Here is a 26,526-nt window from a genome sequence, read left to right as displayed (position 1 = left end):
CTTGGAAAGAAAAAAATGGCTTTAGCTCTTGAAATAAAGAGGCAATATAAAACTTCTTTTCTCCTATGCAATTTTCTAAAAATTGTATTTCTTGCACACATATAATGTTTTAGGCCTTCATCATCAACAACAAAAACAAAAATTATAATTTTAAATAAAAAATAGTAATAAATTTACAGTCCCAGAAACCCTGATCAATATTAAAAAACAAAACAAACAAACAGGAAAACAAAAACAAGTGCTTTCCTTAATAAACTTCCTTAAAATTTGTATCTCAATAGCTTCTAAATATTTTCTGAGGAGCTTTGATGTTTGGTCCATCAGCAGTTACAAAAAAAATCTTTAGTTAACAATGAGACATTTTTAAAAGCTAGATTTTTCTCTTTATTGTCCTCAGGTAAATATTACTTCAGAAAATTTACCCAGAAACAGTGCACAGATGTGCCACAATAAAAGATTCCTCCTCTAATTAATTTAATTTGACCATATTTATTGACATTGTTTCAAAGTCAAATTGTGTAAATAAACAAGCTATTAAAAATAAGATTTAAAACACCATTTGCAAAGCAGCCATTAATGATTTCTTTTATAATATGAATTACTAACATAATAACTAGTCACCCAGAAGTTTAATATCTTTTATCCATTCTATAAATGCATTTAATATTCAAGAAAAAAATTTTCCATGAGTTTATTCTCATTGTAGAATAATCATTCTATAAATTGTCACAAAACAATTGTCTCTAGAACTCTTAAGAATACAGCTGTGGGTAGCCATTCAAATTTATACATTTTTTTACATAATTTCTTCTTTGAGGTCTATATTGTGTAACAATAATTTTAGACTCATGAAGAAAGGAAACTCTCCTTCCATTATATATCAAGTATCTCAAAGCCAAAGGAAACTTTTAGTTCCACAGGAAAGTTAGATAGCTCTATGTCACAACCGTAAAAGCATGTCTGAGGAGAGACAACTTACGCTGCTAACAGTTCTACTGAACCACTTTGCACAGGAGAACATGGAAGAAAGAAAAGCAATAACAAAACTGTTACCACACCTTACTTCCCATTTTGTTATTCTCTGCTTCTTCCCTTTTGATGGGCATACTGATCATTAAACCCATCCAGAGGATTGGGACAATTCTACTACGTTACTCCACTCCTATGCTGAACACTTAATCCTCATTTGTGATAATCTACAGTCAGTCCACTGGTTAGATATCTCAGCCAATTTGGAATTACACCACCATAAAACACTTCACATTTCTTGATGGTGTTCAAAACACTAAATAGAAGACCAAAGACATATAGAATTTCAGTTTTAACAAGCTGACTTCACTGTGACACCACTGTGCTTCCCTTTAACTGCTTCCCTTTAAATACAACAAACAAGCCATATTTAAGAATAGAATGTCAGTAAATCAGAAAATTAATACTAAAAAATTAAATAAAAAATAAAACAAAAAAACCCACATAGACATTTTAGCATCTACCTTTCTTTCTCTCTTTCTTTCTCCTCCCTTCCTTTCTTTCTTTCTTTCTTTCTTTCTTTCTTTCTTTCTTTCTTTCTTTCTTTCTTTCTTTCAAAGTAGTCTCCACATTGGGCTGGAACTCACAATCCTGAGATCAAGACCTGAGCTGAGATTGAGTCAGACTCTTAACCAACTGAGCCACCCAGGCCCCACTATTCACCTTTAATCTAGTTCAAGAATACACAAGTATATTTAGTCATTCCAGGACACAATGTTTATTTTTTCAGCAGCAAAGCAAGTAAATGCTGTCAATACTCCAAATTGTCATCATGACAACTTCATTCAGATTGTCAACCAGCCACATACCTCTCTCAGATACCTCTGTGGTCCAGACTCCGTAACCTTTCCCCTTACAAAGCCCTACCTACTTCCTCATTCTCCCAAAGCTAGAAGGGATCCAAAAATGAGGGGAAAAAACAGCTTTTTCTAAAATCTTCTGGTTAAGAAAATTCTTTTAGTTATTTGAAGTAAAGAATTATTCACTCGGCATCAGGGAAATACAAATCAAAACCACAATGCGATATCACCTCACACCAGTCAGAATGGCTAAAATCAACAAGTCAGGAAATGACAGATGCTGGCGAGGATGCGGAGAAAGGGGAACCCTCCTACACTGTTGGTGGGAATGCAAGCTGGTGCAACCTCTCTGGAAAACAGCATGGAGGTTCCTCAAAATGTTGAAAATAGAACTGCCCTATGACCCAGCAATTGCACTATTGGGTATTTACCCTAAAGAGAGAAAAATTAAAAAGCAATAGACATAAAGTGCTTCTACAAAGATGTATCATAAGTAAGGTATCTGAAATGAATGGGTAAAGCTATGGGAATAATGAAATAAGTGAGATGGTGAAGAGAGGAAATTTTTGAGCAAAATGAAGGAAGACTAGCAATAATAAAATAAGAGGAATTATTACTTGAATTTTTCTTATATGAAAAAATTTTCAAGTATCTCTTTCAAATTGTAGAGAGCAGTAATAAATTAGCCCTTTTGCCATGTAAAAACTGAAAAAGCAGAATGCCCCCTCCACCCAAAAGTATACGAATGAGTGATAGATATAGATACAATCTACATCTTTATATCTAAATAAATGGCTTTATTTTCTTTAGATTGTTCCCATATTCAAGGAATGTAATATCAATTACATTTTCTCTGCAATTTTGCCCTATCTTCTGATGGCCTGTACTCATTCTTCCAGGAGAGAAAACTCACATGTTAGCATAGAGGGGTAAGGTATGGGAGGAAGGGGGATAGTAGGCAAGACATAGATCTCTAAATTGAAAAAAGTAATGAGGTATTTTCCTGATAGGCTAATATGTTCACATGTATGGTCCCTAGATATGGTACAGTGGCAAATTTTCCAAAACTTCTTGATATGAAAGAGTCAGAATAAGCATTTTCTGTGTAAGTGGTCTAATATAAGAAAACAAGCTGTTATTGTATATATCTCTGTAGATGCTCATGATTTGATGGACAAAGTGTCTAGAACAATTGGACAACAAAGTGACATAAATCTCAACAGTACAAAAATATATCTATTACCTACAGTATGTCCAGAATCAATCTTTTTAAAGGATGATTATAGTTTGACCTGAGATCTGTCAAGTATATTTTCTTCCAAGAAGTCCCTGGTGCTTCCAAGCACAGTCTCTGCTGGGGATACATTATAGGCTCCAAAATGAACAGAATGTTAAAAACTAACAAGATCTGTGAGAGTCTTTTCTTGGCAAATTTGACAACAATTAGTGTCTATTAAGTTTTTATTAGCCACATAATAAATGAAACAGAGGACATGATATTTAAATGTATATATTTGCCATATAGCAAGAAATATTATGAATATAAATACTAATGGAAAAAATAAATGCCTCAGAGAGAGAAATTGAAATTAATTTGTCATTACTCCTCATTTGCCCACCTGAACCAACTCAGGCATATATGTATTTTTTCTAATCCAAGGGTGGAAATTATCCTTCTTTAAAGTCTCTATTCGGAACACACCTTTCCATCATCCACATCCAGGCACCATGACAACTTGTTTGAAGGACTAATTGTTATTTTTTCTGTTCTTATCCATTGATGTTCCACATTCTTTCAGTATTGAGAGAGCAACCAGAACTATTCTCCTTAAGTGAATCTGATTATATCATGCAGTATCATATATACCATATTTTTGGATGGGAACCTACAAGGTGAAGCACAGTCTTCCCACCTTTGCCTCTCCAGTCTGATCTTTACCCATGCTCTCTTTACTCTTTGAAACAGTCACATGAGTCCTCACCATACTTCCCTGTCATGCGATTTTTGCAAATAGTATCTCCTCTATCTGGAAAGGTCTTCCTGCCCTTTCATTGCCTAATTAACTTAAAGACTTCAGTTATCATTCCCTAGAAAAAGTTTTCCTATGGCTCTTCACAGAGCTACAGCTCTGTGAAACTATGCTTCAGAACACAGTGTCATGGGTACATTTTGTTTGTTTGTGTGATTATATGATTAATATATACTTGGTCCCCATTAGAATGAAAAATCCATGACTGGAAGGAGATTACTCCTTTCTCACAATCGAGTTTCTATACCAGTAGAGCACTTGGCATATACTAGGTATACAAGAAATATTACTTGAGTGACTGAATGAATGAAAAAATGGATGAAATGAATGAGATGGTGCACTTACTACCTTCTTCATCTTTACTATTTGATAACATATGTTCTTCACCATGAATAACCAAAGAGTAATCACATTCAAGACCTATTATCAATCCTTTATAAATTATCTTTTTCTTGTGGCTCAATATGAACCAAAAGTACTGAAGGTTAAATGGAGACCATCTAAAACCATGCTCTTCAAACGGACAGACAGAAAACATATTTAAAAAGCTTACTCACGTTACTAGTAAGTTAAAGCTATTAATATCTGTGTGGTGTTAAATTGCTACAACTATAACAGCAGGAAAAAAAAGATAATCACATCTTCAAATATGAAGGAAAAACAGCAATGCTCACTACCTAAATTCCAAAGGTAATCAGATTTTATTTTAAAATTCCTAATTACAAGGATGGCACTCAGTACATTAAAGCGAATATCCTGCTTATAGTAGTTATGCATTATTCACCTAGTTAATTTTTCTGGGTATGGATTATGAAGTGGACCTTTCCTTTATTTTTATTTGTTAATTTTGTTTAAATTAATTAATAATTCCCATTTTTAATCTTTACACATATTGTTCAAAAAATATGTGTTTACATAGAGTAAAAGCAAACCTACAAAATAATGTGTAGAAAAGCCTAGCTTCTACCCCTTTCTATTTCTCCCGTTCATAGAAAAATATGGTATGCCTTTGATTGTTATGTAAATAAGATATCTAGATCCAAATATTTAGATATCTAAATATCATTTCCCCTTTTCCTTGGTTAAATGGTGACATGCAAAAATTTCTTCATTTTGCTTTTTTTTTCTACCTAACGATAAATTCCAAAAGCACACAACAAATAAATGTGTGTGTATATACGTACATGTATATAAAATTGTGTGCATATATGTGTGTGTGCGCGTGTGTATACACACACATAATTATTTATATATTTAATGTTAGATACTTTAATAGACAGGTAGTGGTATCCTAGTGTGGTTTTAATTTCTATATCCCTAACGGACAGTGCTGACCATGTTTTCATGTGTTTTTATGCCATCTACCTTATTTAATGAAGTGTCTGCTAAAATATTTTCCCCCATGTTCTTAATTGGATTATCTACATTCTTATTATTGTGTATTTTTGACCTACAGAAATCTATTTATAATCAATATATACAACTTTGATGTGTTTGGAGATAAGTATACATTTGTGAAACCATCACCTCAATCTATGCCATAAACCTATCTAGCACCCCCAAAAGTCTCTTATTTAACACTTATTTATTATCATTATTTTGTAATAAGAACACTTAACATACTATTTACCTTCTTGGCAAAAATTTTACATACATAGCATGGTATTAACTGTAGGTACTATGTAATATAACAGATCTCTAGGACCTGTTCACTTTATATAACTGGAAAAAAAAGGTGAAAATTATCAGTGGCAGACTAAACTTAATGGAACAAAGTCCAATATCAGTTGAACCATGTAAATTCTTTTAATGTATTTCATCTTGAGATATATGCCACCTCAAATCTGTAGAATGTAAGACTATAAATATATAGAAAAGTTTATTTATTTAATTCATTTTAGTTATTAGAATGACTAATTCAGCATAGATCTGCATTATTAGTTGTTTGAGTAAAATGAAAAAGGGAATGGCAAATTCAAGACATTAAAGAATATCATGTAACACATAGTAGAAGATATTTTTGTACTGAGAAAAGACCACTATTTAAGTTCCAGAGACCTGAAATCTAATCTATGGATTGTTCTATAATTTTAGTTTAAAAGTTGAAGTAGAATGGATTGTTCTATAATTTTAGTTTGAAAGTTGAAGTAATGCTCAACATTACAAGTCACTAAGGAAATGTAAATTAAAACCACAACAAGATACTGCTTCACATTCACAAAGATGACTAAGGTAATTAAAAAAAAAAAAAAAAAAAAAAAAGGAAAATAAGTGCTGATAAGAATGTGGAGAAACTGTAACACCCACACATTGTTGGTGAGAATGTAAAATGGTAGAGCTGCCATCAAAAAGTTTGGCAGTTCCTCCAAAAAGTTAAACACATAATTACCCAACAACCTACTCCAAGGAATATATCCCCGAAAATTGAAGATAAATATTCAAATAATTGTTAGTATATGAGTGTTAATAGTAGCACTATTCACGGCAGTCAAAAGATGGGAGCAACCCAAATGTCCACCAATAAATGAGTACACACATAGCAGTCCCACCCCACAAACCTTGTCTGGTACATAGGTTAGCTTTCCATGTCAGTTGCTATAGTCAACTATGGTCCAGAAACAGATAATCCTCCTTCTGACTTATCATCAAAAGGTCAGCAGTAACCTAACACTACATCAGAATGCCTATGTCATGTACTTCACTTCATCTCATCATGTAGACATTTTATCTCATATATCATCACAAGAAGAAAGGTGAGCATAGTATATACAATAAGATATTTTGAGAAAAAGAGAACATATTAATATCACTTTTACTTTATTATGTTGATATAAATATTCTATTTTATTGTTAGTTATTTTTGTTAATTTTTTTACTATGCCTGATTTGTAAAGTTTACCATAATTATGTATGTATGGGAAAAAACATAGTATTTACATTTCATTACTATCCATAGTTTCAGGCACTCACTGGGGGTCTTCGAACAGATTCCCTGTAGATAAAAAGGACTACAAAATATATATTTAATGAAATATTACTCAGCCATAAAAAGGAATGGAGTACTAATACTAATGAAGTATAAATACAACAATGTGGATGGATCTCAAAAGCAATATGCTACATGAAAGAAGCCAGACACCAAATGTTATATATTGTATGATTACATTGATATGAAATATCCAGAATAAGTAAATCCATGACAGAAAGCAGATTTGTGGTTGCCAGAGTCTAGTGGTATGGGAGAATAGAGCAGGACAGCTTAATGCATTCAGGGTTTTCTTCTGGAGTGATGAAAATGTCTCATCTGGAGCTATCTAGGAGTGTTGGCTGCATGACATTGTGAACGACAGTGCTTCTAAATTGTATACTTTAAGGTGCCTGAATTTTTGATATGTGAATTTTAACTATAAAAGAAATGAAGAATAGCCTTCCTACATGGTTAAGTAAAAGGTTCAGTAGATCTCCATAAAAAGCAACAATAAAACTGGATAAAATTGCCAAAAATAATCATTTCAGAGCTATTGAAAATTGACCAAAGGTATACAAAATTGTAGTGAGATGTTTACTCAAAACAAACAAACAAACAAAAATAGAACAAAACACAAAGCCTACTAAATATCAGGAACCAGTGGAAGTGTGTGTAGTATTTTATCCTGGAACTGCTTTTACCTTCTCCACCAGCTCCCAGCTCCTTTTGTTGTGTTTCTACCCAGACATGGCAAACTCTCAGGAACATCAGCTTTCCTAACAGACAGGGAAGAATTGATTTGGAACAGAACTTGAAAAGGCCCATGCCCTGAGGTGTTGTCAAAAACAATAGCAATCTCTGTGGCAAACAGTCAGAGAAGGCCAACATCATAGCTTACATGAGCACACAATACTGGCTGGGACAAAAAGCAGATCTGGAGACAGTAAAAAAATTTGTAGGGAAATCCAACAAAAGAGAAAGCCATTATGGGCTTTGATAAACTCCCACATCCCCTGGGAGTCTTGAAGGCTGTTGAACATGATTGCAAGATCACGGAGCTAGCCTCAGCTATTTTATTTGCTCATGCTTTGCCTGAATTTGAGTCCTTGCACATGCAGAAAGTAAAAGATGGGGCAGATTCATAAACTGCCTGAACTTTTTGTTCCTTGTCTCATGCACAGATCCATTAACAAAGGGTAGAAAGAAGTCTTACTGACACAAGATATTTAAGTACAAGATCAGGTCAATCATTGTCTAATCACTAAACTGATCCAGGGAAAACTTAGAAAACCAGATTAAAGAAAAATTAATTAATTAATTAAAAATACAAGGAAGAGACCATAATGCACACTGAGGGCAAAATAAAAGCCAAAAAATTAGTTCAGGTGAATCACTAAAAATATAAACAATGACATCAACAATGACTCCCAAAGATTGGTGAAAAAGAGGTAAATCAGAACCCAGAGTTACTGTAATATATTATCAGATTATCCAGTTTTAACAATAAAATAGCAGGACATACAAAGAAACAGGAAACTGTGACCCATACACTGGAGGAAAAGAAGCAGTTCATAGAAACTGTCCCTTAGGGGCCCCAGATACTGGACTTGGCACACATATACTACAAAATGACAGTTACAATTATGTTCAAAAAATTAAAAGAAAAACATAGTTTAGAAGAAAAGAAAGCTTGACATTAATTCATCAAGTATAGAAAATCAAAAGGTTAAATTATCATTATATTTTAATGGAAAGTTTAGATTTGGAAAAATGTACTTAAGTGAAATGAAAAAATTTACTGGTGGAACTCAACAATAGATTTGACTACCCAGAAGAATCAGTTCATTTGAAGGTAGATAAATAGAGACTATCTAATCTTAAGAAGAAGGGGAGGAGGGAAGATTGAGGAAATCTGAACAAAGCCTCAAAACCCTTGGGGGAAAGCTTTTAAGTGCACCAACATATGGGTAATTGGAGTTCCAGAATGAAAGAAGAAAAGAAAGCACCTGAAAAAATATTTGAATAAATAATGACCAATGAATTTCCAAAACTTGTAAAACAACATAAATTTTATATCCAAGAAGTTCAACAAACATCAAGTAAGATAGATAAAACAGATCCACATCTAGAAACATTTAACAGTCAAGCTATTAAGATTGAAAGAACAAGCAAAAATTTGGCAAGCAGGAAGGAAAAATGACTCATTTAAAGGAAACCACAATAAGTTTAACAACAGAATTTTCAAAAGAAACAAAGAGGTGAAAGGCAGAGGGATAGAATAATTATATATGTAAGTTAAAATATACATGATTGTGTTTGTGTGCATGCACACACATGTACATGTGCCTCTTTGTTTCTTTTGGGCAATTTAAAAGATAACTGCATAAAGTAATCATTGTAATAATAAACTATGCTCAAAACCATAGGTGTGGCAGGGGGAAAGCCCTGTTATCTGAGATTTTTATATCCTGCAAAACTATCCTTTGGAAATGAAGGTAAAATAAAGATATTCCCAGATGAGCTAAGAATGAGAGAACTAAATATTAGTACACCTTTCATATAGGAAATACTAAAGAAATTCCTTTGAGCTGAAAGCAAATAATATAAAATGTTAACTTGATTCCATATAAAGAAATAAAGAGCACTATAAAAAGAGCATAAACATAAGTGCTTTTTCTTATTATTCGCTAATTATTTTTATAAAAGGTAATTTCATAAAATAACTATAAAATAATTATAAAATTGAATTTAGACTCATAGAATATGAAATTATTTATATAAATATAAATAAGAGTGTAAGTGTGTGTACATATAAAGAAGGTGGAGGAAATCAAGCTGCAATGGAGCAAGAAAATTAGAGCAGATAAGTAGATGGTAACTTTAATTCATGAAAAGAAATGAAGAGCACCAGAAAAGGTAAATATGTGAGTTGATATGGAAAATTTAAATAGCTTTTATTCCCTTTTTCCTTTAAACATTTTAAAAAAGATTTTATTTATTTATTTGACAGACAGAGATCACAAGTAGGCAGAGAGGCAGGCAGAGAGAGAGGGAGAAGTAGGCTTCCTGCTGAGCAGAGAGACCAATGCGGAGCTCGATCCCAGGACCCTGAGACCATGACCAGAGCCGAAGGCAGAGGCCCAACCCACTTAGCCAACCAGGTGCCCCTTCCTTTAAACTTTTTTAAAAGGCATAAAATTGCCTAAATCAATAATTATAATAGAGTATTATTAATTGCATAGTATATATACATAATACATATTATAATAATAGCACAAAGAAGGCAGAGATATTGAGCTATATTGGAGCAGTTTCTGTATTTTGTAAGAATTAGACTAGTGTCAATCAATATCTGTATAAGAATTAGGTTAGCATTAATCTGAACCAGACTGTGATCATATAAAATGCATAATGTAATCTCCACAACTATTAATAAATATATATGTATAGAGAGAGAATTTAAAGACACTAGAAAGTATGTATTTACCACATAAAAGGAAGTAAAGGATGAAAAGAAGAAAAGACATAAAATATATAAAAATCAAATAGCAAAGAGACATACTTTAGATTTAAAGACATAAATAGTTTGAAAGCAAACTGATGAAAAAGGTACACCATGTAAACAGAATTCGTAAGACAGCCACACAGGAATCATCAAGGGTATAGAAGATTTGAAGAGTACTATCAAAAAACTGACCCAACATCTATAGATCACTTCCCCCAGCAAAATATACATTCTTTTCAAGTACAAAGGGAACATTCTCCTCAAAATACCATATGGTAAGCCATTACAAAAGTCTTAATGATATTTAAAGATCTGAGATCATAGAAAGTGTATGTTCTGACCAAAATGGATTTAAATTAAAATCAACAACAGAAAGAAATTTAGGAAATCAACAAAAATTTGACAATTAGAAACATGTTTCTAAATGATCCAAAGATCAAAGAATAAATCAAAGAGAAAACTAAATGAAGTGTGAACTAAAATAGTGCTTAGAGGGGCACCTGGGTGGCTTAGTCAGTGAAGCATCCAAACCTGCACTGGGCTTCACACTAGATTCTCTCTCTCTGCCCCACCCCACCCCCCAAATAAATTAAAAATAAATAAATAGTGGTTAGAGAAATTTTATAGCTGCAGTTCCCATCTTTAGAAAGTAGAAAAAGGACAAATTAACATAAAGCAAGCAGAAGGCAAGAAATAATAGAGTGGAACTCAGCAAAATAGAGAATAGAAAAACAAGAGAGAAAAAAATCAGTGAAATCTGATTCTTTAAAAAGACCAATAAGACTGACAGACCTGTAGCTAGACTGGCCAAAATAAAAAGTGAGAAAACACATGTTATGAAAATCAGGAATTAATGTGGAGATAACACTACTGACCTTATAGAAATTCTAAGTACTGTAAAAGCATCTAATAAAAAACTTAATGCCAACAAATCAGACACTTAGAGAAATAGAACACATTCCTAAAAAGACACAAAATATAAAAAAGTGACTCAAGAAGAATCAGAAATATCTGAAGAGACCTATAATTATTAAAAATTAGTAATTAAAAATCTCCCCACAAAGAGAAATTCAGCCCTGGTTGGCTTCACTGGTGAATTCTATCATTTAGAGAAGAACAAAACCAAGCCTTCCAAAACTCTTCCCAAAAATAAGAGACAGGAGAAGCTGAATATTACAAGAAAAGAAAATGACAGACCATATCACATCCATCATGTATACAGACACATAAATTCTCAACAATATATTAGCAAACTGATCCAGCAATTATATACCCTAAGTGAAATTTATCCCAGGTATGCAAGGTTGGTTTAATAATTAAACACCAATTATTATAATACACCTTATTAATAGAACAATTGACAAAAATATGCATGACCATCACAGTGGTTGCACACCCTCCCTAAAAAGTTGACTAAATCCAGCAACTGCTCATTATAAAAATTCTCAATCAACAAAGAATAGAAGGAAATTTCCTCAACACTAAAAAGGGCATTTAGAAAAAGAGGGGGAAAAAATACAACTAATATTATACTTAATAGCAAAACACTGAATACTTTCTCCTAAGATCAAGAACAAGTTGAGGATGTCTGTGCTCCTAATTTCCATTTAAACTCCATTTACCCAGTGCCATGACTTAAGATAAGTAAAAGTCATCCATAGAGGAAAGTAGAAAGTAAAACAGCCTTTATGGGCAGGTTATTTGATCACATGAATAGAAAATCTGAAGGAGTAGATCAAAACAGCAAAACTAATGACTAGCTTCAGGAAGATTACTGAGTACAAGATCAATATACAAAAATCAAATATATTTCTATATACCAGCAATAAATAACCTGAAAATGATTTCACCCACAATGGCATTAAAAATAAAATATCAAGGCACAACTTTGACAAAGGAAGTGCAAGACCCATATACTGAAAACTATCAAATACTGCTGAGAAGTTAGAGAACAAATAAATAGAAAGACATTCCATGTTCACAGATTGGGAGAGTCAATGTATTAAAATGGAAATTCTTCTTAAATTTATCTACACATTACACACAATTCCTATAAAAATGACAGCAGGCTTTTTTTCTTTTTTGTAGGAATTTACAAGCTGATTATACAATTTATATGGTAATGCAAAGGACACAGAATAACAAAAACAAGTTTGAAAAAAGAACAAAGTGGGAGGACTTCGACTTTTTTTATTTCAAGGCACAATATAAAGTTACAGTGATCTAGACATGTGGTGGCAGTGGTACAAAGTTAGACACAGATCATCACAACACAATTGAGAATCTAGCAATCGACCTGTATATTTATAGTCAATTGATTTTTGACAAACGTGCCAAGGCAATTCAGAGGAGAAAGCAGAGTCTTTTCAACAAACAGTGCTGATACAATTAGATTTCCATGTGCTATAAAATGAATTTAGACCCTTATCTCACATCAAAAGCAAAAAATGTTCACAATTGATTATAGACCTAAATGTAAAAACTAAAGTCACAAAATGTTTAGAAGAAAACAGGAAAAAAAAAAACCTTTCTAATCTTAAAGCATGATACAGAGTAGAAAACAAAGTGAAAAACTGAACTTTATCAAAATTAAAAACTTTTTTTCCTCAATACCATGGGGAATATGAAAATGTAAATCACATACTGGGGACAAAATCATTTATAAGCCATGTTTAAGATAAAGGACTTATGTCTAGAATATATAAAGAACTCATAAAACTTAATAAAACAATACTCCAATTAAAGATTCACTAGAGATCTACATATAATTTTCACCAAAGAAGATAAAGCTAAATATATCTATATATAAAGATACTCAAAAACATTAATCATTAAAGAAATGCAAATTGAAATCTCACTGAGATGCTACTTGATACCCACAATGATGGTTGGATTCTAAAGGACAGTCAATGAAAAATTGTTGTCTAGAGTGTAGACAACCTGGAACATGCACACACTGCTTATAGGTATATAAAACAGCATAGCCATTTTGGAAAACAGTTTGGCAATTTTGTTAATAGTTAAACACAAATTTACAATGAAACCCAGTAATCCACTCCTAGATATCCAACCAAAGAGATGAGAACATATGTCCACTCAAAGACTTGAATGTGAATGTTTTAGCAGCATTATTTGTGATAGCCAAAACATGAAAAAAAAAAAAGTCCAGTTTTATCAACAGGTGGAAGTATAAACTAAATGTCTATTCAGTCAGTAGAATATTATTCAGCAATAAAAAAAACCAAACAGCTGACACGTGCTAATATCTTTATGGAGTAACCTCAAAGACGGTACACTAAGTGAAAGAAGCCAAATTCGGAAAACTACGTATTATATAATTCCAAAGATCTAAAATATCCAAAAAACCCAAATCCATCAGGATAAAAAACAGATTACTGGAGGCCTGGACCTGAAGTTAGGAAGAGAGACTGACTGCAAATAACCATGAGAGATCTTTTGAGGATGATAGAAATGTTCTAAAATCGGACCGAGATAATGATTGCACAGCTCTACAAATCTGCTAAAAAAAAAAAAAAAATCACTAAATAATATGTTTACAATAGGTGAATTGTAAAGTATGTAAATAACATCTCAATGAAGCTTTCACAAATTACTGAAGAAGAGAAACGTGAATGATCTTTAATCAGATGACTCTTGGAAAAGAGTCAATCTGTACTGTAGAACCCCTTATTTTTTTTCAGTTAAATATTCCAATTATTTTCCTCACTACTAAATATCAAGTTCATATTAAAAATGTAACCCTTTTGGGGCGCTTGGGTGGCTCAGTGGGTTAAGGCCTCTGCCTTTGGCTCAGGTCATGGTCTCAGGGTCCTGGGATCGAGCCCCACATCGGGCTCTCTGCTCGGCACTGAGCCTGCTTCCTTCTCTCTCTCTGCCTGCCTTTCTGCCTACTTGTGATCTCTGTCTGTCAAATAAATAAATAAATAAAATCTTTAAAAAAAAAAAATGTAACCCTTTTTATCACCTCTGGCCACATTCTCTTCTGAGTTACCTGTTAACTGTGCCTTTGCCTCAGAGACCTTGCCTCTGCAGTTCCCTCTGTCTGGCATGCAACTGTGGAATTAGTACGACATCTTCATGTCTCATTCCTTCACTTCATTCCTTCAGAATTACCACCTCTTTGAAGAGGACCTCTCTGTCAAAAATAGGCCTTCTGTACTCTCTTATCTTTAGTTTACATATTTTTCCTTATTATGTTTCTTTAAAAACCATTATTAAATAACAGACGTGGCCTGGAATAGTATCTGGCCCATATTAGGATCTCAACAAATATTCGTGGCATGAATAAATCATGTCACAGACACAACTATCACCACGAACAATAGAACTTGAAACTATCCTTTAGAGAAGTTCTATAAAATACGGAGAGAATAATTAAACAGAAGCAAAAAAATGTACATTTTTCACTAGTTGTAACATAAATTATCAAAGCTTGGAAAGATTTACTATATATTCACTTCCGGAAATTTTCCAATGGAACAAAATAGAGGGAAAAGAAATCCCTAACGGGTGTTTGAACCCTCTATTTGCATCTGGAATAGTTTTGCATTGATATCCATTCTGGATTCATTCCTTTGGCTAGGTTTATTACTGGTTGATTTAAATGGGCTATTGATGCCAAGGCCTTTGTAGTAATGATCAAGAAAAGAATTATTATCCTGACCCAGTCAGTGAATAGGAAAGCTTTTTTCAGAGCATCCCATGGTCACCCTTATGGACATAAAGAGAATCTTTTCATCAGGATGGTGGTATAGAAAGAATATTAAAATAAGAGATCATTTTGAAAAATAAGGTAAGAGAACTCTTTCCACATTATCTTGTTAATGATGTAATGATTAACTTCAAGATGTTAAGAGAACAAAAAACTGGAGAAAATTAGTGGCAAATGCTTTTCCTGTTTTTGTCCTTACTTGTGCAGTCAATTCCATTATTATGCATTCCTGGTTTCTCGCTGTCTCCTCTATTATTGCTTTTGGAGGGAGGAGCAGCAACATGTGTATGTATGTGTTTGCATGTGCATACGTGTGTGCCTGTGTGTGTGTGTGTGTGTGTGTGGCTGGGGGTTTAGTGGGAGAAACTGAACATAGACCCAGTTCCTCCCTCTTCTTTCTGCTGGCAGGTAGATGCTTGCAGGGATCACAAACTCTGCTTAGTTCTGTCCCTGTGGAAGGAGGCCTGTCCCCTGTCCACCCCTTCTACTATTTGGGCAAATTGGCCTAATTCTGGCACTCTGTGTTAATTCACTGCCCACATTCTCTAGTATCATCTTTATAAGTAATAACCATAATATTTTTAGCCCTCATCTATCTTACTCCTTTATATAATGGCCAGTTCACAAAAAAATTAGGCAGGGAATATCTTTTCATTAGCAGGTGGTTCTCCTCAAACAACCCCAAACAGGTCTCAATTGACTAGTGCTAATATCTTAACTTATAAAACAGAGGCAATGAGAGGTAGGGACTAGGCAGTAAGAATTAAGGACTACCTAAGTGTTAGTATTTACTACTTCATACCATTTTTTTTTTTTTTACTATTTTGTAATGTATGTGTTGTCTTAGTTACTAAATGGTCTTGTGAAGTCTTTCTAATTAGGTTTAAGGAATTGCCTAAGGGGGGGAAAAGGATATCTTCTTTGGTATAAACTTCTTAGATATTTTTAAGTATAGCTGCCACTCAGTAAGCTGTGAATGATTACAGAGAGGAATGGCTACAGAGACCAGAAAATATCTGAAATAAGAAACTAAGATTGTTCTTTTTCCAGTCTACTAATTTAGGGACATTTTGATCCAAACCATTTGAGATGACAGGAGTGAAAAATGGATGAAAAATTGATGAATCTACTTTTACCAAAACGTTTTTAAGGATTTTTGGTGCACATTTTCTAGAATATTATGCCAAATAAACAACTATTCTAATATAAAGAACCCATAGTATCAATTATTATCACTGTCAATCAGAGAATGAAAGCATTCTACAATGGGTCCTGACAGAACTGACTATTATGATTGTTTCTGCAATGTTTGAAATATGTAAATGAAGACACTTCAAGAAGATTTTGACACAACAGGTTTAACAGATAGGGCCCAATTATGTCAGTCAGTGGAATTCAATTCCCAGGAAGAACGGATGGACATCCTAGAAGCAGAACTTGGTTTATATCTGCACATATATTTTTAAGATCCAGTTCCAAATAGAATGTAAATCTAAGCTCTCAATTCCCTGAGATTCTATTTTTAAGGGATTATGACCCTCCATTTTAATATTAACCAGAAAACGAAGTCCTCTAGATATTAGAAAAAATATACCATTTTCAAGAAGTTAATTTAAATATTCAAGTTTTGAATTACTTATAGGTAAATTCTATGTTATTAAGTAAATTCCTTCCTAAAGGTCAGAGGTGGCTAATACTTAAAAGGGAGGATGGTAGCTCGTCTCCAAAGCTGTCCCCCAATGAATGATGCTCTCTGGTCTTCATACCCATTGTGAACTCACCTGCCCTAATCTGGGGTAGCTCTGTGATTTACTTTTTGACCAATAGAGTGAAGCAGAAGTGATGCTGCATGACTTTCAAGCCTAGGTCATAATAAATCGTGTAGCCTCTTCCTGGGTCTCCTGAAATGCTCACTCTGGAGAAACTTGAAACTTCCATTATCTTATGAAAGCCAAAAAGAAAATGGAAGCCTAAAGACAGCATAGGACAGTTAGTAATTTTTTTAATGTTTAGATTTTTATAAGCCAGAGATATCAAGTCCCATTTTTATCTAAGAATGTTTTAAAATACTTGTTTGGTCAAAATGGTTATTGTATCCCACCCATCGCTAATCCTTCCCCCAAATATTTCACAAGAATAAGATACAAGTTTTCTAAATTAAGACACAGGTTTTCAAGAGTTAAAGAAGGAACAACAAGGAAAGTAAAGATTTCTCTCTGGAGTTATTTTGTGGGTCTCCTATTCTTCCAAAGAAAGTATCGTCCAATCTCCAGCATGGTCCTCACCATCTACTATTTCTTTTTTCTTTTCTTCTTTTTAGAGATTTATTTATTTGAGAGAAACAGAGCAGGGACAGAGGGAAAGAGAGAGAATCTTTAAACAGGCTCCACGTTGAATGCAGAGCCAGATGCAGAAATCGATCTCATTACCTCAAGATCCAAATCAAGAGTTGGATGCCTAACCCAGTGAGCCATCCAGGTGCCCCCCATCTAGAATTTTTTTTTTTTTTACCTCATTCAGTAATCCAAATCTAGTCTAAGATTTGGATTCAATTTATCACTGCAGAAATAGGACTATTTTCCGTACATTTCCTCATAATAAAACCCACTTCTCAATCAAAACAATAAAATTTTTCAAAATTACTATATGCCAGGGGCTATTCTTATTCTCACTATTCAATGATTTGCTGAAGTTTTCAATCAAGATAAACTTATCACTTTTTGACTTCCCTCCCTACTATAATGTAGTTCCACAGGGGCAGTGATCTTTGCCGGTTTTGTTTACTGATATATATCCTAAGATGTATCCTTGAAACCATGCCTGGCATAGACAGGTACTCAATAAATATATGTAAAGGGAAGTAATGATTATGTGTGTATGTTTGGGGAGACACACAAAAAGGAAGTAATCAGTAACGATACACCGCACTGCATCCTAAGAGGTATGATTCCAATAAGAAAAAAATGTTATTAATAAGTAATAGGAGGTAGCAGTTTCTTTGACTAAATAGAACATACAAGAGGTTAAGCCAAAGGTCTAACAATCAGCCCCAGAGCAAGGGAAAAAGAGAGCTTGTGTCTTAAATAAAAAGTGCCTTTGCTACCAGTTGCTGTGCATTTCTTAGAGAATCTTTCTTTAGCAATTAGAATAATGTTCTAAAATATTAATAGCATTTTGGTGCCAAAGATGCTAGTAGATGAAATTTTGAATAACATATAATAGCTAGCCACTTTTTCCTCATTTTGAAAAGTAAATATTAGATATATCAGAAGGGAAATCCCAACAATGATATAGCAATCTGGGGAAACATTCTATTTAAAAAATTATTTATTATATCATATGGTAGAGTTACTTATACACAAGTAGTATGGGTTACTTGCAGAATGTCTAGAGAAATCACTGAAAATGTAAAAATAGAAAACAGTGTTCCTTATAATGTATATGTGTTCACACACGTGCACACATATGTACACACGTACACACACACACACACACACACACTCAGGTTCCCTTCACCTAAATATAAAACCACCACCATAGTGACTCATATCAATGGCATGATCTTGGTCTCCCACTTTCTAAGGATTGGAAAATATGTTTTATTTTTACTAACTTTATAAATGGACACTTTGTGACTAAATTTCCTTGTTTTTATCCTTTCCATCTATTCTCGCTTTCTTTTTTTATTTCTCCAAAAAAAGGATTCCATCTTTTTTTGTTAACAACTTTTATTTTGTGGAGTAGGAGGAAATATTGACAGCTCTGGCCCATTTTTAGAGTTGTTCCTTTGTGGTAACAACTCCTTTGTTGCTCATTCTACTTGCTGTGCCTGCAACCTTATTCATGCCTGAGTTGACTGGAGATAAAATCACCTTAATACCGGAGGCGCAGGTTAACGGTAAGTGTTTTAAAGTAACAATTAAGGATAACTAAACTGCAATAGGTGATGAGTTTCATTCTGGATAAGCAGGCATCAACTCACCCATTATCTTGGTCAACTTTTAAAATTACAATTAAATTGGGAGGTTTTTTGTTTTTGTTGTCTTTTTTTAAGGAATGGTATTAACATGGACCACCCCCCAGCAAACTGACTAAAAAAAAATAAAAATAAAAATAAATCATGTTTTCTCTTATTAATTGAAGTTGTTAAAAGTATGGCAAAAAATAATAATAATAATACTGATATATCTGATGTCAGAATTACCTTCAGTTGAAAATTCTTCCCAGGGCTTACTTCAATTTTTCTTCTTTGGATCGAAGTTCATTTCTTTATTAGATACATACCACTTCTCTTAACTTGAGCAGTTATGTACTAATAATTGTTTAAAAACTTATAAAATTTCTCTAGATTGTAAGCTCTAGCAAGAAAGATAGAAATGATACATTTCTACAATCTTAATTTGCTACTGGGCCATTCAGCGAACCAGTTCATACTTACTTTTATTTCACTTTAAGCAATTCTCTCCCATAGTGACATAGGCAAGAAGAAAGACGTATGTTCCCTTGCAAGACAGAATAAAGAAAAGGCATGTTCCTGAGAGCAGTTCTAAGCTATCATCACAAAGTACCTTTCCTGAGACATGTTTTTCCACACTGAGAACAGTCCAGAAGAAATTCAGGACAAGGTAATTTCACATGGCAAGGAAGTCACTCTTATATTGCCCACAATTTTCTCTGTAACTAACAAGAAGTAAAATGCAAGCAACTGATGAAATGGTGGATTTGAAATTTTTGAAAACCACCACATGAAGGGGAGAATTTTAAACTGAATGAAAACATATGCAATCAATCCTTGAATCCTTTCGAAAGAACCTTAGAACTCCGTGCTCACAAAACTGTAGCCCCACAAATCTAGGCTTTGGGTTTGTCATTTATGACTTAATAAATAGTACCACACATTGCTAGCTCTCATCTGAGAAACCTCCAAGGAAATCAAAATTGCTTTAGGATGAGAAATCAGCAGGTGGCACTCTTTCCTCTGCATCCATTTCGAGCGACTTTTTCAGGGCAGAATATTAGAAGTTACTTCCTGAGGGGGGGGGGACCTCAGGTCTTGAATGAGCAGTAGTCAGTACTGGAAGACAAGAGAGACTTACACATTAGAGAACTACCAAAGGCTTCTTAAATCCATCAAGATGTTCTTCACTGTATTAACTCCAGGCATGTTGGGAAGTAGCTCTTCCTATCTCATCTAAGTGATAACTGCATTCCCATAATAGATTAACACATTTTGTAGTTAAAGAAACTTGTCTTACCCAATGTGAACAAAAATATGTTTCTGCACATACAAAACAATTTTCTCATTTTCATTTCTCTACCTTCTCAGCATATAATCAATCAAAGCCTTTCATAAAGATATTAGGTTCCATATGTGACTCTAGTAAGCCGAGAACAGGACCCTGACCCTGACCCTGCAGACAGATGAGGAAGGAGACACAGGCATCCTTCTAGTGAGTGCTCACGAGGACTTCAAGCACTTTCTGTAAAGAAACCTATTGTGTGCTACAACTACTTTTCAGTGTAACTATGGAATTTACTAAAGTTTTATTCAGAGCATATGCCCAAATAGCTTAACCACCTTCATGAAAGCCATTAATTTTCAGATAAAGAGGAGATTATTTCATGTGTCTGTTTAAAAGTGGATTTCTCAAACACATCTGCACATGCAACCCTGCCCTTACCAAGAGTGACTGTGGTTTCACAAACTTCAGAAAGATGCCTTAGCTTTTAATAATTAGCTAGTTTGCTATTAGCTAGTTTGGCCTTAGACAGTAAAAGGTTACCCGAGAAGACCCTTGTTGAGGGTTTACCAGAGGAAACAAATTTGTATCTTGTCTTATTTGAAGTACTCATGGGTAAATTGGAAAGCTTATCTGGTTTCCTCAAAGGCTCCAAAAAATAGAGTACCATTTGGAAGGTTTAAGTTTGAGATAAGAAGCAAGATCTTGTTTTTGTTTTTATCCATAAAATCTAATAAATGTGAGAATGAATTCAAATTGCTGGAGTTTATTTATTTTTTACAGTTTTCTAGGACTGCTTATCAACCTATTTCATACTTTCCCAAGACTGCTTACCAGTCCTATGGGACAGATCATTTGGAGCTGCCCCAAAATGATAGTTGGAATAAGAAAGAAGGCCGATGCTGTAGAGGGCTAGCTGAGTGAGAAGCACAGAATCTGTTTGGGTAGGTATCTTTTTCCTATTTGCAAATAAGACAAGAAAGATGGGTAATACCCTTTGAAGAGAAGAGCCTCTTCATGTATATAACATACTGAGAACCATTAGTAACTTGTAATTGTTAGGAAAAGATTTATGTCCCTTTTATAAAGAGTGTCCTGGGAAAAGAGGACTGGTGAGGAGACATTCACAGGTGTGAAGCATGGATTCCAGAAGCAGGGCATTTTAGTCAGCTGGTTGCTCCGACTTAATCAATACATGTTATGACTGGAAATCTCAGATAAGCCAACATTTCTCTCTTAGATCCTTCTTTAACGGTGTCATCACACGTAACCTTCCTGGATGACTGCTCATGATGCGTGATGGCATACGAACCAGTGAGAACATGATGCCGAAAGCACTATGCTCTCATCAGAGGCTGTGGCTTTAGCCAATTCTCCTGAAGAAGCCCGGAGATTTCTGAGCCTGTCTGCCTGACTCTTCCAGCTTCTGTGCCATACTCAGTCCTTCCCCTGGCGATTACTGAAGAGGCAGCAAACGGCCAGGCTGCACCCTCACTGAGCAAAGTAAATGGCCACCGTATTCTAAAGACTTACAAGTTTGAGGTACAACAAAAGCAACTGGAAGTAAGTAGTTAATAAGCCTCAATTACGGGTTGATTCAAGAGGTTTGTTCTGTTCATTGGAAAGTAAAATCATATCTTAAATATTATGTGTCACCACAGTGAAATGGTAGATTCTGGGAGAGCCATTGGGGTGGGGGGGTGGGAAGCAGAGAAGTCAAAGTTAACTTGTGCAGACAAAAACTTGGAGTAAGAAAGAACTTCTTAGAGTCACTGATTATTTAGTATGAAATTAAAAATGAAGCCTTAAATCCACAGTTTGGGGGCCTTGTTCCTTATTATGGACTTCAGGGTGTGGAGAAACACAGTATATTATTTTATTAAGTGCTTTTGGGGAAAGAGGGATTTAGAGGTAAAACTGCTGGCTTTGTAAGCAAGGTCATGACCTTTGACAACTTTGGGGCTTATCTCTTTCATCTTCTCACTCCCCTGAGACCTCTAACTTGCAGGGGAATCAGGCCTGTAAACCGGGGCTAGACAAAATTCAGCATTGTTGTGGAACTAGGCCCTCTCTCTTCCTCTCTTTTTCTCTCTCGTTCTCTCTCTTTCTCTTTCTCTCCCTCTCTCTCTCTCTCTCTCTCTCTCTTTTTTCCCCTCTAAACAAAACAGATCTGAACTGAGCCAAGGAAACAAAAATGTATTGTTCCTCGCAGATGGAAGCGAGTGTCGCCTAGGTAACCAGATTAATCTCCTTTTTCTCTCCCTTCCTCTCTTGTAGTGCGGTAATCGGTGGGCTCTTTTCACAAAAAAGCCAGCCTCAAAGCTGGGGCTCTAACTAGGTTCCTAATTAGCTGCAATTTACAATGAAGACAACATGATGAGATAATAGAAATTTGCAAAATAATGACATACCTCAGCAAAATATTCCTCCTCCTAAGAACCATTTTTATACAAAAACAATAAAGAGGGCCCTTCTAAAGCAAAGCTGGAAAATGGTGGTGTATTATGTGACACAGAACATTATTGTTCGCCTCTTGTTCCCCCAATCAACAGCTTATTGTTTGGCATCTTAAATAAAAATGACTCAAATACAGGCCACATAATGATCTCCATTGCGCTAATACACTGTATATACTGAGTAGTCAAAAATGTACGGGAGCCAATGCCAGTGGGGCTGATAAAGTAGCAGGGCCCAGGAAGGTAATTTACAATACAATGCAATAAGCATTATTACTGTTCTTAATCACACATATCTTTCTGATTCCTGTCAGGATGCACTCTGACATCAAAAAAGGGCACCCAAAAGGAGGACAGCTAGTTAATGAAATATGATGGATCACATTTGTTTTCATGTGGTGGTTAGCTCAAATGAAGCAGCCTCCAGACTGTTAGCCAACAGTATTCTCTTGTGTGACATCAAAGACTACCATTCAATGAGGGCAGGAAAAAAAAAATCACAGTAAGACAGCACAGAGGGAGGAGCTCTAGGAACTGAAAGAAACATTAATAGTCATCTCTACCTTATGCCCAAAAGAACAGAGCATGAGAAAAAAAAAAAAAAAAAAGGCCAAGGCCAACCAGTCACTGATTTCACAATGAGGATATCAGCACCTATGCGGGATTCATGGGGAATGGAACAGCTAACACGCAGTGGGCGGGATTTGACATTTTGCTTCACAGGAGCAATTTGTCACTGATGACAGGAGGTGCATACCCTCGTGCCTTGTCTGAATCAAGATGACAGCATCCTATGAAACATGGAATCCAAATAATAAAATAGAATTCAATGCCATGTTTTGCATCAACAAGAATCATTCATAAATGGCAACAGATTGTCTAACCAATCAGGGAAAAAAACAACCGTACACAAAAAGTAAGTCCACATTTGCTTATGGACTAGTCATTGTGAAGAGTACAGCTGCACATACTTGAAAACTAATGGCCCCTGGACTTCCCCATAAATAACTATTGACTGAAAACCAATTGGCTAGGGACAGAAAAAGCATTAACCCCTTGGTCATTTGGCCCTCCGCAACAAGACAACTAGTCGCCTCACAAAGTAATTAAAAGGTAACAAGTAGGACAGATTAGAGAAGGTGCCAAATGGGCTCTAATGACTTTGGAGGAAAAATTTGGTAATAACATTTGCAGAAATGCAAAAAAAGGAAGACCATCTGGGTGTATCACAACCCCAAAGAGTTTGGCAACTGTATTTTGGAAATGTGGCAATAATATCTTGACTTACATTGGGCTATCAACCTTTCCAAAGACTAAAATAATTTCTTTCTTTCTTTCTTTCTTTTTTTTTTTAAATCTCAGCCAAGAGAGAAAGAGAGCAAAAGGCTGTGACATAGCCCTGAGAGCCAAGGATTGGTGGTCATAATATCTGCATTTTTGTTTCTCGATTTTCCATGGATTTGGCATTTGCTGTAAAATGAGATCTACTCACCAAAGTTTGCTGTTGAGGTTTATACAAGCCTTACAAGAAATGTTTTCATCCATATAATTCATTTAATGACTCAATATAGTCATCTGATTGAAATAACAAAGAGGAATGTTTTATACTATTATGTGACTATGTAAGGTATAGGGACAAAGATGCTTGGCTTCGAGTCATTATGTGACTTCCTGTGGACTCTGTTTCCATCTCTTTAAATTGTCAATGACTGTGTTCATATTTAAGATTGTTTGAGTAATTAATAATCAATGCACCAAGGCATATCAATTCTGCTTTATTCCTGCACAGCCCTACCCCAGGATTTCCCATGCTGAATGAACTCCACAATCTCCTTTTCTGAAGCGCATCTACCTTGGGGCAGTGGATCACCTCTGGAGAAAATTGGGCAACACCTCATTTCTTACCTCCTTTCACTTCCCTAAGCAATGGTCTCCAACCTTCACCCCCTCTTTAAAACACCACCCCAATCGCTTTCTAATGACCTCACTTCCTGTAAGTGTACGCCACTTGCCTCACCTGCACACACGTCACTTTCTTAACCCACCAAGTCATATTCCCTGCGAGGTCAGACGACAAAGCATCTCCTCCTCTGTTTGAAGTTCACTCCCAATAATGGTTGGGATCCACCCCATTCACATCACAAATTGACTTTGCTAAATCAATTTCCCCAATCTTTTGTCTGTCTTCTATTGACCTGTTCTTCTTAACCTATACACTCAAACCATTCTCATCTACATAAATCCTTCTTTCACGTCCCATTTCCCTTTAACCACCACCTTATCCCTTTCTTCATGGATTCTTCTTTTCAGCCCAGCCTCACAGGTAACTTTCACAGTCTGTCATCCTAAAAGTAAAAATTGGATTTTAAAATGCAAACGATGAAACATTTTCCCTTAAGTGTGTTGCCCGTTTTTACCATTTGCGTAGAGATGTTGCCCTATATTTTTGATACATCTATCACTAAAGAGCTGAAAATATTCTAGAAGGTAAAACACAATATTCAACACATTTGATTGATCAGTCTCAAAGTCTCCTAATTTTACCTGGATGGGAAATGAACTAAGCACTTATGGTCATACAACAAGTTAAGAGCAGAGCTGTAATTTGACTCAGGATTCCCTGACTCCCAGTTCAGTGCTGCTTCCCCTACAAATTGAATGCTGTTCTCTAAATACTCCTCCTCACATATAATTCTTATTCAAATGTTAGTAAACCCAATATAACATTGAGTACAACCATAAGAGGAGGCTAATTTGAAATACAATACTGCATTTAAATTAAAATGTTTTCCACCCTTTAATCCTATGAAAATGACATGGACATCTCTACTTTGTGAAAGCTTACTACTTTCCATAGACAAAGACAAAACAAAGATTAGAGAAATAAATGTCCATATCTGGGATTTGAAATGGCATATTTAAATATAGAATTATAGTTTAAAAGATGAAAGGAACCATATAGATTGTCTGACCCAACTTCCTGTTGTTTATCTATTTATTCTAAAACCTGAGTCTCAAGAAGAAAAAGATCACACATCAAATGAGTCTGTGCTGATTCCACTGTACATCTTCGTCCAAGCCAGAGCTCTATGTTAATAGTTAATCTCTTCTGGGTTGGTCAGCCACTAGGAGGGAGGAATAAGTTACCTGCAGAGTTGTACAAAGATCCTAACAAGTTCATTGCAACAGTGGTTAATTAAATATGCCCAGTGTCAAAGAGCTGATTTTTCATTATAAGTAATCATTTTCATCCAAGGAGAGGCATAGTAATTCAGTAAATTGTGGAGTTTGGTTTTACTTAACATCATCTGATCTATATCTGGATATGATCTTTCCCTTCTAAAATACAAAAGCCATTGAAGGAATGGAGGCAACTGATAACTTTTACCAAAGGGGAAAAAAGTCATTACTAACTTCCCACATGATCCATCCCAGGTTCCACAGTGTGGCACAGCCTGTGAAGCTGAACTATAATTAGGTCCTTCCAGTAATTGAATCCCTTTGACAAGGTAAAAGACAGAACCATGTGGTACTGAATTCTAGAATAACATAAGTCACATTAGAGAAATCTTCCAACCTATTAACTCTTACAAAAGTTTTGACTAATGCTAAGAAATGTTAAAGTCTCAAAGGAGCCAAACCCTACACAATATTTAGGTAACGAAGTGTCAAAGTTCTTTGATGGGGGGTCCCCACCATTAACCAACCTCCCATTCCTCGTGAAGGTATGTGGTACGGTTTGAATCAACAACTAAAACTTTGACTT

At 34.8% G+C, this 26,526-nt stretch overlaps 1 long non-coding RNA gene across 2 annotated transcripts in view; it reads left to right on the top strand.

Annotated features, from left to right (window-relative positions):
• Positions 1-16,168, top strand: part of LOC309868579 — a 31,085-nt gene extending 14,917 nt beyond the window's left edge. For both annotated transcript variants that reach the window (XR_014313734.1, XR_014313735.1), the window contains exon 5: positions 16,128-16,168. This is a non-coding gene — a long non-coding RNA (uncharacterized lncRNA). The remainder of the gene's footprint in view (positions 1-16,127) is intronic.
• Positions 16,169-26,526: the final 10,358 nt, after the last annotated feature.

This window comes from Mustela nivalis (assembly GCF_964662115.1).
Source record: "Mustela nivalis genome assembly, chromosome: 7".
Taxonomy (NCBI): Eukaryota; Metazoa; Chordata; class Mammalia; order Carnivora; family Mustelidae; genus Mustela; species Mustela nivalis.
Note: the sequence above shows the minus strand (reverse complement) of the source record. Positions and strands in the feature narration are given on the sequence as shown.